Source organism: Prionailurus bengalensis, chromosome A1, assembly GCF_016509475.1.
Source record: "Prionailurus bengalensis isolate Pbe53 chromosome A1, Fcat_Pben_1.1_paternal_pri, whole genome shotgun sequence".
NCBI lineage: Eukaryota > Metazoa > Chordata > Mammalia > Carnivora > Felidae > Prionailurus > Prionailurus bengalensis.
In genome coordinates, this window is record NC_057343.1 from 98,942,236 (window position 1) to 98,958,254 (window position 16,019).

General features: G+C 38.3%; 1 pseudogene; it reads left to right on the plus strand.

Annotated features, from left to right (window-relative positions):
- Positions 1-15,669, plus strand: part of LOC122479433 — a 136,931-nt pseudogene extending 121,262 nt beyond the window's left edge.
- The last annotated feature ends 350 nt before the right edge of the window (positions 15,670-16,019 follow it).

Sequence of the window (16,019 nt, forward strand, 5' to 3'; positions counted from 1 at the left end):
TCTTACTTGACACATCCCCAAAGGCAAGGGAATTAAAAGCAAAAGTGAACTACTGGGACCTTATGAAGATAAAAAACTTCTGCACAGCAAAGGAAACAACCAACAAAACTGAAAGGTAACCAACGGAATGGGAAAAGATATTTGCAAATGACATATCGGACAAAGGGCTAGTATCCAAAATCTACAAAGAGCTCACCAAACTCCACACCCGAAAAACAAATAACCCAGTGAAGAAATGGGCAGAAAACATGAATAGACACTTCTCTAAAGAAGACATCCGGATGGCCAATAGGCACATGAAAAGATGCTCAACGTCGCTCCTCATCAGGGAAATACAAATCAAAACCACACTCAGGTATCACCTCACACCAGTCAGAGTCGCCAAAATGAACAAATCAGGAGACTATAGTTGCTGGAGAGGATGTGGAGAAACGGGAACCCTCTTGCACTGTTGGTGGGAATGCAAATTGGTGCAGCCACTCTGGAAAGCAGTGTGGAGGTTCCTCAGAAAATTAAAAATAGACCTACCCTATGACCCAGCAATAGCACTGCTAGGAATTTACCCAAGGGATACAGGAGTACTGATGCATAGGGGCACTTGTACCCCAATGTTTATAGCAGCACTTTCAACAATAGCCAAATGATGGAAAGAGCCTAAATGTCCATCAACTGATGAATGGATAAAGAAATTGTGGTTTATATACACAATGGAGTACTACATGGCAATAAGAAAAAATGAAATATGGCCCTTTGTAGCAACGTGGATGGAACTGGAGAGTGTGATGCTAAGTGAAATAAGCCATACAGAGAAAGACAGATACCATATGTTTTCACTCTTATGTGGATCCTGAGAAACTTAACAGAAACCCATGGGGGAGGGGAAGGAAAAAAAAAGAGGTTAGAGTGGAAGAGAGCCAAAGCATAAGAGACTCTTAAAAACTGAGAACAAACTGAGGGTTGATGGGGGGTGGGAGGGAGGGGAGGGTGGGTGATGGGTATTGAGGAGGGCACCTTTTGGGATGAGCACTGGGTGTTGTATGGAAACCAATTTGACAATAAACTTCATATATTGAAAAATAAAATAAAATAAACTAAATTAAAAAATAAAATATTTATTTTAAAAAATGTATTCATTCATTCAATCAGTATTTAAGTGTCTTTTATGTGATCAGCACTGAGGCTGACTCTAGTAAGTCATGTTTCTACCTCCACGGAGATAGTGGAGAAGCAGACATTAAACACACACACACACACACACACACACACACCATACAATGGCATATCGACAGATGCTAGAATGGAGAAGTACTTAATGTGAGGTGAGTCTGCAGTAGACTATTTAACCTAGTTCTGGAAGTCAGGGGAGGCTCATCTGTGGAAGTGGTCTTCAAGTTGCATGCTGAGGACAGGGTGGAATCATCCTGCAGCCAGGAGAGGAAAGCAGAGACACCAGCTGTGGAAGGACAAGTTGGGGGAGGGCACTTGGGAGGACTGCAGGATAGAATAGGCTATGGTTGTATTGAATTTATTTAGCATTTTAAAACTGTCTGGTTTGAGAGGAGTATACAGCAACTTCTGTGGATATCCTCAACATTGAAGAAAAAGTAGAAACTATTGAGTTTTCAACCTGTCTTTTATCCCAGTGATATAATTTTATATTTCTTTATTTCAAGATTTTAAGTTCCTGGAATACCAGCTATAAGGAATATATATATATATATATATATATATATATATATATACACACACACACACACACACATATATATATATGTATATATATGTATATATATATGTGTATATATATATGTATACATATATATACATACATATATATATATATCATCAGCTTATGTTTACTACTCAGAAAAAGCAGCACATCCAGGATAAATTATGTCCTCGAAAAGGCCTGAGTTAAATAAGTACACGTTAGTTTCAATTTATACATATGTTTCCACAGTTTTAGTTATTCGTATCTTGTTATATACCATTTGAAAAGCAGAGTTATCAAGAGAAAGTTATAGTGATCTTTTAATGCATTCAAGTTTGAAATGTATAATCACTGGAAAAGAAATTATTTGAAATTTTTAATACATGTCAGTCGTTACTGATTCATAGTGCTGCTAATAAGGAATGAGCATGCCTATCACCAAAATATTTCAAATCTACCAAGCCTCAACATCTTTCAACAGTATTGTGTTAACTGCAAGATTCCAAAAAAGAATGAATGTACAAACAGATTGTGAATTCCTAGATGATGCATCTGTTGTTATAATGAGCCATGGCTTGGCTAACTTATTCTTGTATTAGATTATTTTTAAGAAGAGAGAGATGGAATTCTGTGCGATGTGGTAACTGTATTAAAGTATTTCAAACTTTTCTCTGCCCATGTCTTAAGTCTGGAGTCTGTGCATTGTTTCAGTGAGTTTGGTTTGAGAAAGAACACATTTGGCCTCAAGAGACTTTTTAAGTCTTGCTGCTTTATAGTAGCCAAGCATTCATCTTTCTGATTAGATTTGACATCAGTGAGCCACTATTCCATGTATGCTTCAAAATACAAAAGAAGACTTGTACAAGGAAATATTTCTACTTTTTAAAAGGGTATGAGAAGTTTTGAAATAAGTATGAACTTCTATCTATGCATAAGGCACTGAGTGTGAGGGTTTTTTTAAACCACTCTTTAAAAAAATTTTTTTTTATTTATTTTAGGAAGGAGAGACTATAAGTGGAGGAGGGGCAGAGAGAGAGAGAGAGAGAGAGAGAGAGAATTCCTAGCAGGCTTTGTGCTGCCAGTGCAGAACCTGACATGGGGCGCAAACTTATGACACCATGAGATCATGACCTGAGCCGAAACCAAGAGTCAGACGCTCAACCAACTGAGCCACCCAGGTGCCCCCGTTAACAGGATTTTTAAATATATCCTTCTGTAATCTTTACTTGGGGCAGATGCATTGTTCATAAAACTATCATATGAAGTCTGGCGTAGCATGGTTATGATGGTCATGACTAAGCATTTATTGTTACTATATGTTTACTGTATGTTAAACAATGTTAGTGATGCTTCATGATCCTCAACTGCCTCATTATGTGTCCCGTTTCAGAGATAAGTCAGGAGGCCCAGGGCATTAAAGTGATTGTAGAAGGTTGCATAGTACATCTGGAACGTTGGCTCCAGAGTCAATACCTTTAACTGTCCTTTTATAAATAAATGCATAACCACATTTCTCCAACTTATCCACTTAAACAATAATGTTGGTCACTTCACTAGTTTAACCCTTCATTGGCAGCTCATTTGGCCCGGGACACAGTTATGCTTATTAAAAAGAAATAAAAACATTTCATAATTAAGTCACACACCAGTATCATGTCTTATCAAATATAGCAGAATGATGGACAGCCTATAAATGCAGATTTCTGGGCCCATCCTGAACAACAGAACTGTGTGGCAGAGGGACAGGCCCTAGCATCTATCTAGCAGCATTTCAACACCCTTTTCTGGTTTTCTCCTTCATAAACACAGAGCCATGCCACCCACATGCAAGGTGTAGTGACCTTGAATTTCAGCGACCATGCAGTGAAGACCTCAAGCATTTGTATTTGAGATTTCCAAAGCTCAGAATGCCTTTTTCTTTGTCTACATGTCTTCTTTAAAACCCAGTTCAGATGTGGGTCCCCTGAAAAAGCATTCTCTGACCTCTCCAGGCAGAGTGCACCTCTCTCTCTCTCTCTCTCTCTCTCTCTCTCTCTATGTTTTTTAACCTATCTCTGTTCTGTGTGCATGGATTATTAAACCTTCACTGTTATTTATTGACTTTTCTATCTCCCTTCCCAGAGAGACAATCTTGAAGGAAATTTGTCAGAGATAGATTTCTCTTGTAGTTCTTCCTGTGTCATCTTTCTCAGTCTCTAGTTTTGCCATCATCTGTACACGTTCTTTGCTGGTCCAAACTGGTTTCTATTGGTTCTGATTTGTCCCCAACAGACCGTACTGGACACTGCTTCTATCAGGTCTATATACCTGTTGGCAGAATTTTTAATTCTTGGCTTTGTTTAATGTTCAGATTTAAACTAAATAGTAACAGCAAATTTGTAAATTCCTTAAAATTCTAAGATCCTCCCATGTCTTAAGTCAGTGCTTCTCAAACTGTCGGATGCCACGTGTGAAAATTTTATTAAAAATGCATATTCTGGGACAGGGCCCAAGTCCTGCATTTCTCACAGGCTGCAGGTAGGGCCTATGCTTCTGGTCTGTTGGCTCTCTGAATACTAAGGTAGCAATCACAGATATGGTGATAACGGGGTAAATATTAAAGTGTACCCCATTTTTCCAGATCAGGAGAGTAAAGCAAAGAGAGGTTAAATACATAGACAAAGTAGAAAGTGTATAAGTGTCATCATGAGGATTGGACACAGGTCTAGAGTAGGCTCTAACCACCCCTTACATAGCCTCTAGAGAATGTAGATTTGCCTCCCACATATATACAACTTTGGCTCTTCCTGCTCCTAGATGCTATGGCATTTATCCATATGAATTTAGAAGGTAGGGGAGTGATAGCACTTTCCTCTTTGAAAAATGGCCTTTTGGGATGAGCACTGGGTGTTGTATGGAAACCAATTTGTCAATAAATTTCATAAAAAAAAAATAAATAAAAACTTCTAAAATGAAAAAAAAAAAAAAAGAAAAAGAAAAATGGCCTAGTACAGTTTCCTGGGAATGCTGTTCCTCTCCTTAGAAGGGATGGTGAGGGGCAGGAAGAAGGAGAGGTATAGATCAGTGGTTTCCATATGGTCACATGGTTCCAGATGGTTCTTTCATCACATTTCACATGAAGGAAATTAAAATCCAAATAGACTTTGTTTCTGTCTTTTTCTGTAAGGGTTGCTGATTACAGGATCTACTTACTCATGCGTGAGAATATTGATCATTTGGGTCCACTGAGTTCAGAAATTTCTGTGCAAGAATATCTAAAAGTGTCCAATTAAAAAAATATTTCTAGACACATAATTAAATGAACTGTAGTCAAGATCACTAAACTGAGTGTATGTATATACATGAATGATTTCTGAAAGTAAATATACCAAAATACAATTGGTATTTATATAGAACACTTGGTATTGATGTATGGTTCTATCATTTATTCTAATCCTGCCTGAGCAGAGGACTGGAGAAAGTTTCCTAACTGGGGCACTTAAAAAAAAATAGTGATTTCCCCCTGCCCCCAATGCTACTGAACAAAATTGCCGGGCATGGAACCCAAGAATCTCTAGATTTAAAATGCTGCCTAGGTGATTCTTATGATCATTTCAGTTTGACCAACAGTCTTAAACCATTCTGGCTTTTGGCAGAAAGAGAACAACTATTTCAGTATCTTTCAGTGCATTAATCAAAGGAGTGTCTCTCAGGTTATTTCTTGGACCGTATCATGTGTCGCTGTTGGCTGCAGCTGCTTAGGGCTTTGCCATTTAACTATTTCATGCCTGTTAGGTTTGGGCACATTTGTGCATGACTGTGATGGAGGCACTTCACACTTCTGAAGCTTATTTGCAGAAATACTGTCTGTTGGAAATCAAATGATGCTGCAGTGGGAAAACAAATCACTCCAACACGATGGATCAGATCTTTGAGACACTGCTACAAGTGTTAAATAAGTTGTTGAAGACATGCCAAGTAGCGAATGAGAAAACAGTTGCTGGTTTGAGAAATATTTTGGAAGTGTCTGGTAATTCAAATTTAGCAGGGAAGGTAATTTTACTTATTGAACAAAAGTGATTTATAAATAATCCTGGAAAATTAAGCAGCTGGACTAGCGCAGGACTTGCATATATTATGATTTTTAAATGATTCCAAAGCTGACTTAAAATAAATCTGAGCAATTTGAAATAATTTTATTTACCAGTGAAACCTCACTCCCTCACTTGCTTACAAGAACTTCATGTGTTTGCTTAGTTTCTGCATAAAGTGGATTATCATTCTACTGAAATACTCTTTATTTTCTCTGTAAAAAAGGACCACGTCTGACATTTAGGCATCTGAAGTCTCTTACACAACTTACTAATTTATTTTATTTTTTAAGTGTTTATTTATTTTGAGAAAGAGAGCATGAGCAGAGGAGGGGGGAGAGAGAGAGAGAATCCCAAGCAGGCTGCATGTTCATTGCAGAGCCTGACACGGGGCTTAATCTCATGACTGTGAGATCACCACCTGAACCGTTAGCAAGAGTCAGAAGCTCAACCGACTGCACCACCCAGGAGCCCCTCAACTTTCTTCAGATAAACAAAGACTAGGTAATTGTGAAAGTGACAAAAAGCAAGTTCCTAGAAAGTGATTGTCTTGCTTTCCAACACCACAGCCATGGGGATAGTTACTTGATTTAAGATCATGAGCCCTCTGAATTTCCGCAACTTGTTCAAAGGAAAAGTGTAGAAAATCCGTCTTGAGCTGTGAGACAGCAACACTGGAGGAGTGTGTTTGGTGTTGTAGTGAAGCTGAAGTAGGAGTTTAAAAAGAACCATCACAAAAGTAGAATTAGAATTGAGAAGATAATTTGGGGGGCTTCTGGAAACTGCAAAAGGAAGTAACAAATTGATTCCTTATTCTCTGGTCACTCAAGAAGGGGAAATAGATAATTTAAAAAAATTCATAATTTTAACTTTTTGGCTACAATAATATTTTTCTGCTAATAAAGACAACTTTTTGGCTAGTGCTTCAAGAACTTCAAGTTGCAAACCTTAAGAATGTGTGAAAGAGGTCTGTATAAAATTGAAGGCAAAGTGAAGAGTCCTTGGAGAGCAATTATCATGCCTCTTCATCATATATTCTCCCTAGGCCTCTAGAGTTTTCAGTGTTTGTGGCACAATAAATATGTCTTAAAGGAATAAACAATGTGAGTAGAAGTATGCTCTTTTGTGCATCATCTCCCCTGAGTTCTGAGTTGTTTTGAAGTGATCTAACATTTTTATTTAACATGAAATTTTTCTTTTTTTAGTACTTTATTTTAGTACTTATACATCTTTATTTTAGTACTTATAGTACATACATATATATGTATATATAATATTTATATTTGAAGTTATATATATATGTGTGTATATATATATATATAGTGTGTGTGTGTGTGTGTGTGTGTATATATATATATATATATATATATATATATATAATTTATATTTGAAGTTGATGCTTCTTTTCCAGAATATGAAACATGGTACATAGGGAGGAAGAATAAACTCGCAGTGTCTAAGTCACTTCCTGTTGAAACTTCCTCCTTTCCTGTGAGGCTCACAAGATCACATGGCTAAAATCTTTTTATTGCTCTTCCATTTTACTTTAATTGCTGCACTGAAATGGTTTGTGAATTCTTTTGGGAAATTCTTAGAATCGTACATACCTTTGTTTAAACATGCGTAATATAAGGGACTTCAATAATGCTTAGGTGTCCAGGGACACGGTGCTGGAGGAGGAGTCATATATCTGTGTACAAAAGTAGTATGGGTTGGTAAGTATTTAGTTTTCCTAATGAATTGTCTGGAAGCTGTTTTGATGATAGAAACCAGCAGATGGGGTCTTTTGTCAACAGGGGAAAAACAAAAGATACCTCTTTAACCTTTAGTCAGTGTTAGGTATTTAGTCTTGGTGCTGTGTATTTAGACATCGATATTTTTTGTTGGCATGGAGAGCTTTTGAATTAGTACATTATGTATATTTTTGTATTGTAATTGGAATCAGGAAAAGGTAAATTGATGAAAGCTTTGGGTTACCACCCTATTGATAATGTACAAAACCCCCATATTGATCATTAGTACTGCTTTTAAAAAGGCACATTATTTCACCCCGAATATGGCTAAAGTGGCTACATGGCTGTAAGACATATTTTACTCTCCATCTTCTGTTTTCCATTTGTTGGAAGAAAAATTAATCAGTACGGCAACTTGGGACATAGTATCTTCCAATTTCTAGAAGTAAAACATTAAAAAATATATTAAAATCATATAAAATGTAGATTGAATATATATAAAGTCATGTAGCAAAGAAAATGATTATATTAAGTATGTTAGTCTATCTTTATGCAAGAATTTATATTTTAAGTTAATATTTGTTATAATTTTTTCAGAGCTCATTACTATGGTCTGAGGAAAATAAAGAAATGAGATACCTATTTCTTTAAAGAAAATTTCTTTTGACGTTTATTCATCTTTGAGAGACAGAGCATGAACAGGGAAGGGGAAGGGAGAGGGAGACACAGAATCTGAAGCAGGCTTCAGGCTCTGAGCTGTTAGCCCAGAGCCTGACGCGGGGCTCGAACTCACAGACCGCGAGATCGTGACCTGGCTGAAGTCGGACGCTTAACCGACTGCACCACCCAGGCACCCCTTGCATTACTGTATTTTTTTAAGCATAAGGACATTGAAGAGCTGATCATTACCGACCTAGAATTTGTTCCCTTTCTTTGAAGTTAACGTTCCAGAGTAGATAGGAAGGCTTTGGTAGGTCTCCCTTGTCATGAAGTTAAGAAGAAACTTTTCAGTTAAAAAAAAAAAAAAAGAAAAAAAGCAGAGCAGGTATTGCTTTAAAGTATAAGTGAGCACTTAATATCAACAGAGAAATGTATGTTATGATTTATCAGAATGTGTCTGCTACCATTGTATGTTTTAATCTCTGGTCGTTAATTTTTGATTTTTAAAAATTATATGCCACACCTACAATATTGGCTGTGGTTTGTGCCTATAAATTACATGCTCAATAAATTTAATGGTGAAATCTGATTACTCCTATGAATCAAGTTTTGTTCAGAGATGGCTTTTGTTTTAGGAAGCTGTACTTGACCACATGTAGCACTGTGTGCAAAATAAATGGACTGATTCTGCTGCAGTGTAGACATAGTGAGATTTCTGGATAAATTGGTAAGCACTGGTTCCAGAAGTCTTATTCCCATTTGATTAGAAAACTTCAGGTGTCCTGTTTGAGTATTGTTCTCTGTATTATAGCTCTGTGGGTTGACAATAGACAGGAAGGACCTAGGCACAAGCCATGATTATGGATTAAAAAAAAAATGTATGGAGTTGACTACTTGGCTCCGTCGATGAAGCATCTGACTCTTGATCTCAGCTCAGTTCTTGTTGTCAGGGTTGTGAGTTTAAGCCCCATGTTGGGCTCTGGGCTGGACATGGAGCCTAATTAAAAATTAAAAAAAAAAATGTATGAGCTAGGTGGTTGATGGGCATTAAGGAAGGCACTTGTTGGGATGAACATTGGGTGTTTTGGGTAAGTGATGAATCTACTCCTGAAACCAATACTACATGGAATGTTAACTAAGTTGAATTTAAATAAATAGATAAATAAATAAATAAATAAATAAATAAATAAAATGTATGCGACAAAGAAAGCATAATGAAGCAGAGTGTTTATTGTCTGTGTTTACTTTGCTACCACTCATACCCACCCTTGTAGGGAAATTTATAATGTTTATAACATATGTTTTTTGCCCTTGTCATGTCATTTGCTGCTTCTAATCTCCATATTGCCCACTGGGTGTTATGTTCTTTTAAAACAGGAATTGAAAACCCAAGCTAAAAGGAATAACCAACATGGCAACATGCCAAGTGCTGAATGCTGCATTAGGCTGGTGCAAACGAAGACATTTTAATAAGTAAAAGATAGCAGCAAGACTGCCAGTACTCCTTTGCCAGAAAAGCCAGAGGGTAGGTGAAGAGTATAGGAAGGAGGTTTAAAAGTATTCCATAGAAATTAAATTGGGAGACACATGAGACAATTCTAAGTGGTCTCCTGGGGATATGAAGAAATTAAAGCAATTAAACAATCTGGTAACACAGAGTACAAACCAAATAGGATCTCTCGCGTTCTCTTTTTTATAACTTCACATTAGATGGTAGTTTATATCTTCCAAGGTTATACTCATGCACTGTTGAGGCAGTCTCTTACTGGCAGTGCTCTGGTTAATGATCTGCCTCCATATGCTCTGTCCATTGCTCCCTTTATTTAATACCTCCCTTTATAACTCACTCTCTCATCCATTCTGTACACTAATTCCAGATTAATTTTGTCTTACCAAATGTGGTACATTCTACTGGTTGTCTATTCAATAGCCAGTGCTCCCCACCCCCTGTTTTTTTTTTTTTTAACTAAAATGCCCAATGTCTAAATCATGACAGGTCAGGTCTAATATTGGTGGCCTGTTCTCCTGTGCCAACGTTCAGTCTAGGGTGGGTGTGTAGCCACGTTTTGGCCAAAGAGATGTAGTCACACTTGGGCTGGGAACTTTGGGACTGTATTTTCTTCCTTGAGAAGGAGAATGCTGCATAAAGGGGAGTTGATTATTATGATGCATAAGGATAGGAAGCCCTGAGACAGATGTCACCATATCAAGGTTCAGAGAGTAGAAGGATGTTAACAGCTTAAGGTTTGGAAATGCCGCCATCTGGACTGTCATGTAAGAATAGTTAAGAGTGTGACGCTTAATCCACTAAGCCACCCAGGCACTCCCAGATATTTATATCTCTGTTGTTCTTTGTCTCTTCCTGTATATTGAAGTTGCCATATTGGTAACTTTCCTTCAGTTTGAATAACATGAATTTGCTTCATGTTTTTTTTTTTTTTATCTAAAAATTTTTTTCTTATCACATTCATATTTGAAGCGTATTTTCACTTGATATAAATTTCTGAGTTGACAAGTTTTTTTTTTTTAACTATTAAGATTATGTTCTTTTTGGTCTACACTGCCTGATTAGAAATCAGTCATCACTTGGGGGTACCTGGTTGGCTCAGTTGGTTAAGCATCTGACTCTTGATTTTGTCTCATGGTTCGTGAGTTCGAGTCCCAAGTTGGGCTCTGTGCTGAGGGTGCAGAGACTGCTTTGGATTTTCTCTCTCCCTCTCCCTCTCCCTCTGCCCCTCCTCTCTTCTCTCTCTCTCTCTTCCTCTCAAAAATAAATAAGTAAACATTGAAAAAAGTCAATTGTCATTTGTTTCATTGCTCTCGCATGTGTTGTTTTTCTTGCTGCTCTCAAGATTTTACCTTGATTTATCATTTTCAGCTGTTAGAAGGTAACATATCCAAATGTGTTTTATTTCTATACATTCTTTCTGCGATTTGCTGGCCTTCCTGGATCTTGGTATTTAATTATTTATTTTTTTTACCAAATTATGGTGAGTTTGAGCCCTCATTTCTTCAAGCATTTTTTCTTTTCCCTTGCCCTTCTATCTGGGACCATTTATATTTATATTTATATTTATATTTAATGTTTTATACTTATATTTCTATTTTACCATTTATGTTTATGTTTTACCACTTAATTTTGACTCATGCATCTTTGAGTCTCTATTTTTTTCTTTTTCTTCTGTTGTTTCCAAGCTGTTGTTAACCCATTCACTCACCCCCTTTTGCTTTTAAAATATTTTACTTTTCAGGGTGCCTGGGTGGCTCAGTTGGTTAAGCATCTGACTTCGGTTCAGGTCATATCTCATGGTCCATGAATTCGAGCCCCGTGTCGGGCTCTGTGCTGACAGCTCAGAGCCTGGAGCCTGCTTCCGATTCTGTGTCTCCCTCTCTCTGCCCCTCCCCTGTTCACACTCTGTCTGTCTGTCTCTCTCTCAAAAATAAATAAACATTAAAAAAATTCAAATATTTTACTTTTCAGGTTCATCTGTTTATTTATTATGAACACACATTCATTTAAGTCTCTGGACATATGTAAATACATACGCACCTCATCTACTGATTCCAGCATCTAGGCTTTCTTGTGGTCAGTTTCTGTTGCCTTTCTCTGGGAAGTGCTTAGTTTCATTCTTGCAAGCATCCCCTTACTGGTAACCATGCTTATAAAAAGCTTTGTTAGAGTGAGTCTGTATTACCTATTATTCTAGGATCAGTAAGTGACTTCCTGGGAGTCAGGCAAAGTACCAAGTGTTCAGCAGAGACTTTCCGTTCTTGCTGGACCTCTGTGTCTCTTAGACAGCACAGGTGCTACAATGTCCAGCTAGCTTATGGCTAGCATCTGTTCTCTTCCAGACCTTCCAGAGTCTCACTCACAATACACACAGCATAGTATTTGACCAACAAAGTAAGAGGATCTCCATGTAGATTCTGGGAGTTGTCTTCTATTCAGCTCCCTTTTGTTTTCTATCCTAATCCACAACCTCCAGTCAGTTTAATGATTTATATCACCAATCTGTATTTCCTCAGTTTAGAAAGACTATCATGCTCTGTTTGTCCCTGGCTTTCCTGTGTTCTAGAAAGTGCCTGTACACACTAAGCCACGGATGTTGTGGGTCTTACTCCATGTATTCCCAGACTCTCAAAACCTGCAATCCTTTGTCCCTTTTGTCCACTTTTGGCAAACAATTGCCTCATTAAACTTTCTGTTTTATTTTTGAAGAGCTAGGCTAGTACTGGTCATACCATCATGGCTAGGACCAATGTCAAATTATATTGTCATGATTCTACATAGGCTACAAAGCTTTGGGGAAACCCTAAATAATTTTATTTCTTAAAATCTAGGCTCCTTCCTTTAATTATCTTTCTCTATGTGTTTAACATAGAGATATAAAATAATAATTTATTAATGCGAACATGACCTAATAGCATCTTATATGCTATTTGAGTATGACATAAAGTTTTTCCGAGTTAAACATGAATGACCCACATTTGGGTTCTGGAATCACTCTCTGTGTGTAATTTAGGGGAATAGATTATGTTAATACCATAACTATACTACTGTTCTTAGAAAGACAAATATGTCTGGGCTTGTTGAGTGCATCTTTAGGGCATAATAAACAGAGAGCCTGGGTGACTCAGGTGATTGTCTGATTCTTGATTTTGGTTCAGGTCATGATTTCATGGTTTCATGGGATCAAGCCCATGTCAGGCTCCATGTTGAGTGTGAAGCATGGTTGGGATTCTCTCTCTCTCTCTCTCTCTCTCTCTCTCTCTCTCCTCTTCTCTCCTCTCTCAAAAGAAATAACATTAAAAACAAAACAAAGCAAACAGGTAATAAACTAAATCAGACAAAAATGTGTTTGAATATATATGTAAACATGTATGCATGTGTACTTGGACATACCTAGTTCTAACTGTATAAGCGCTAATAAAGATTTCTTTCTGCTTACCAAATTTAAATATGCCCATGTCCTTGCCTGCCCACTAGTAAAATATCTCTCCTTCTTGCATCATATCTTCCCTGCTTCACCTCAGGTACACGATCATTTATTTGAAATTCCGAGGTCCAAATTGTGTAGTAGTATGCACACCTTATACTTCTTTACATATTAATGCATAACTAATAACAGTTGATTTTTAGAACAGAGGATATTACTTAAGCATGTCTGCTCTTCTCCTTTATCTCTACCCATTCTATATCATCCTAATAATCTTGGCTTGGTTCTCAACAACTTTTAATAGTGACTTTTCACCTGGAAATTGAATTTATGACCTGAATCCCATTAGGAAGTTATGCTGGTAAATTATAGCAGTCATATTGTTAGCTGTTTTTTATTTTTCCACTTTTCGATATTCTATTACTTTTTGGCCACAATTGTGCTTAAGAACTCTAGCTGTCAAGAAATATTTTATGAATTCTATACTAAATTCCTCCTGGGACATTTTAAATCTTTGCACATATAATCCAAAATCTCATTACTATGAACATCATTCAGCTTATTTAAGTACTGAACAAAATGGTCTTAAATGAACTCAGTCTTCATCCTTTTTAAAAGAGCTATGAGCAAGCATTAAAAGAACCCCGAAGAGAAACACAGTGACTAATTCAATAAAATCCATCACATCCAGAAATCCTTGCAACCAGGAATTCAAAGCACATTTTTATTATTAAGCTTCATTCTTTTAAAAATAGCAAACTATGAAAGCTGAGTCTCTAGAGACTGAAGGCTTCAGTTGGAATTCTGGTGCTGTCACTTATCTCCTGTCAATACTGGGCAAGTTACTTAACATCTCTGCACCTCATTTTCTACATGTTAAAGATGAGAACAACAATGTACCTATCTCCTTGGATTATTCTGAGGGTGAAATGGATAATAAATGTAAAATAAGTTGAGAAAAATCCCGGTAACTTCATAAACATGTAATAGATTCAAATTATTAACAAGCATGGGTTATGGACACATTTAATAATTATTATTTACTGACCCATCCTAAATATATTATTAACTATCTTTATATCTTTAGGCACATGTCTGGCTCCCCAAAATAGTTTCTTATATATGAAACACTAAGTCGAGCGTTTTCTAGGTTATATAATCCTTATAATGCTGTATTTTATTTTTTGCATAAAAATAACCAGAATTCAAGGAGTTTAAATATGTTCAGTTTCCTCTTCTGGTAATGCAAAAGTAGTTATTTTTTACCAGTAGTTCCGAAGTGGGGCAATAGTCTCCCGAGGGGATATTTGGCAATGTCTGGAGACATTTTTGCTCGTCAGAACTGGGGAAGTGATACTGGCACCCAGTGGATAGAGGTGGGCAACCTGCTGCCATCCTGTAGTGCATCCGACTGTCCTCCATGATGAAGTGTCTGACCCAAAATGTCAAGAGTGCCGAGATTGAGAAACTCTGTTTTAGACTAAATCTACTGAGAAAAATCTGCACACACGTTTAAAAAAAATGTTTAGAAGTGAGAAAGCTATCTAGGCAGCAAGAGTTTCTGGATTAGGGCACTGACCCCTCAGCCCAGCAGGAGAGGCCAGGTGCTATAGCAGTGTGTGCTTGGGAGCTGAAATGTGCTTGCACTGCCTGGGAGCTGATGGAGACCGAGGGTGCTGCCAGGAACAGCCAGAGCTGGTGGTGGCCATGTATTTCATGGGAATTCCAAGAGCCAAGGGCACTCTACAACTAGCAAAGCACCAGGCCCACTCTGGGTCCTGGGAACTCATTTATGACACCAGCCAAGAGCTGCTTCCCTACTTCCAAAGTAGGGCACTGAGGACGGGCTGGAAGGCTTCCGCCCCCACCTGGAGCTCTACTCTCAATTTGCTGCCAACATGTAGAGGTCCTGGACCACCCTGCAAGAACGACTTAGAGAAAAATGTTTCTGGAGATTTGTGCGACTTCAGGAAGTCAGCCCTGAATTTGTGAGCCTTCATCTTCAGGACCTGCTCCCTCAGCCTCTGCAGAGGCTCCAGCAGCAGGAGATTCTTGTCATGGCTTTGGCTGAAAACACAGGTCCCAATAGCCCTGACCACCAAGGGACTCACCAGGGTTGCCTGGCTCACTGAAACTGTGCAGAAAATCCACAGCTTTGGTCAGAAACAGAAGAATGAGCAGCACCTCTAGTTTGGCCAGTGACTGCCAGGAAGAGGGGCTTACCTCAGGTCGCTGGTTCCTACTCCATGCTTGGCTGTTGATAGTGCCTCCCATGGGGAACTTTGCCGAAATGTTCTTCTTCTCTCATGTGCTCCTCATGTCCAAATCTCGACACCCCACTGCACCTGCTGCAGAGTAGCACCTTTGCCTGCCATGCCCTCTACCCTGTGGCCCTGTGTCAATGCCACAGGGTCTTTGGCCACTCAGGAGGTCCTTGTGGTAGACTGCTCAGCCTGTCCTTTCCCCCATGAGAAGTTACTGCTTATGTCCACAGACCAGGAGAGCTGTTGTTCTGGCACCACAGTCTTACTTGGGCCATCAGCGGCCAGAAGAACTAGAGAAATCACAAATTCCAGGGTACTTGAGGAATAGGTCAGAGTCAGGAGTACAAATAAATCCTCACTACTAAACAAAACACAGAACCCTTGATGGTTTCAGAAGGGTCATTTTGTGTTTGCTTGGAACCATGCCATGCAAACTCATTTGACCAGCCCTGAAGAATCAGGAAACCAGGGCACCTGGGTGGCTCAGTTGGTTAAGCATTCAACTTCGGCTCAGGTCATGATCTCATGGTTGGTGAGTTTGAGTCCCACATTGGGCTCTATACTGCCAGTGTGGACCTGGATTTGGATCCTCTGTTTCCCTGTCTCTCTGCCCCATTAAGGCATGCACATTCTCTCTCTATGAA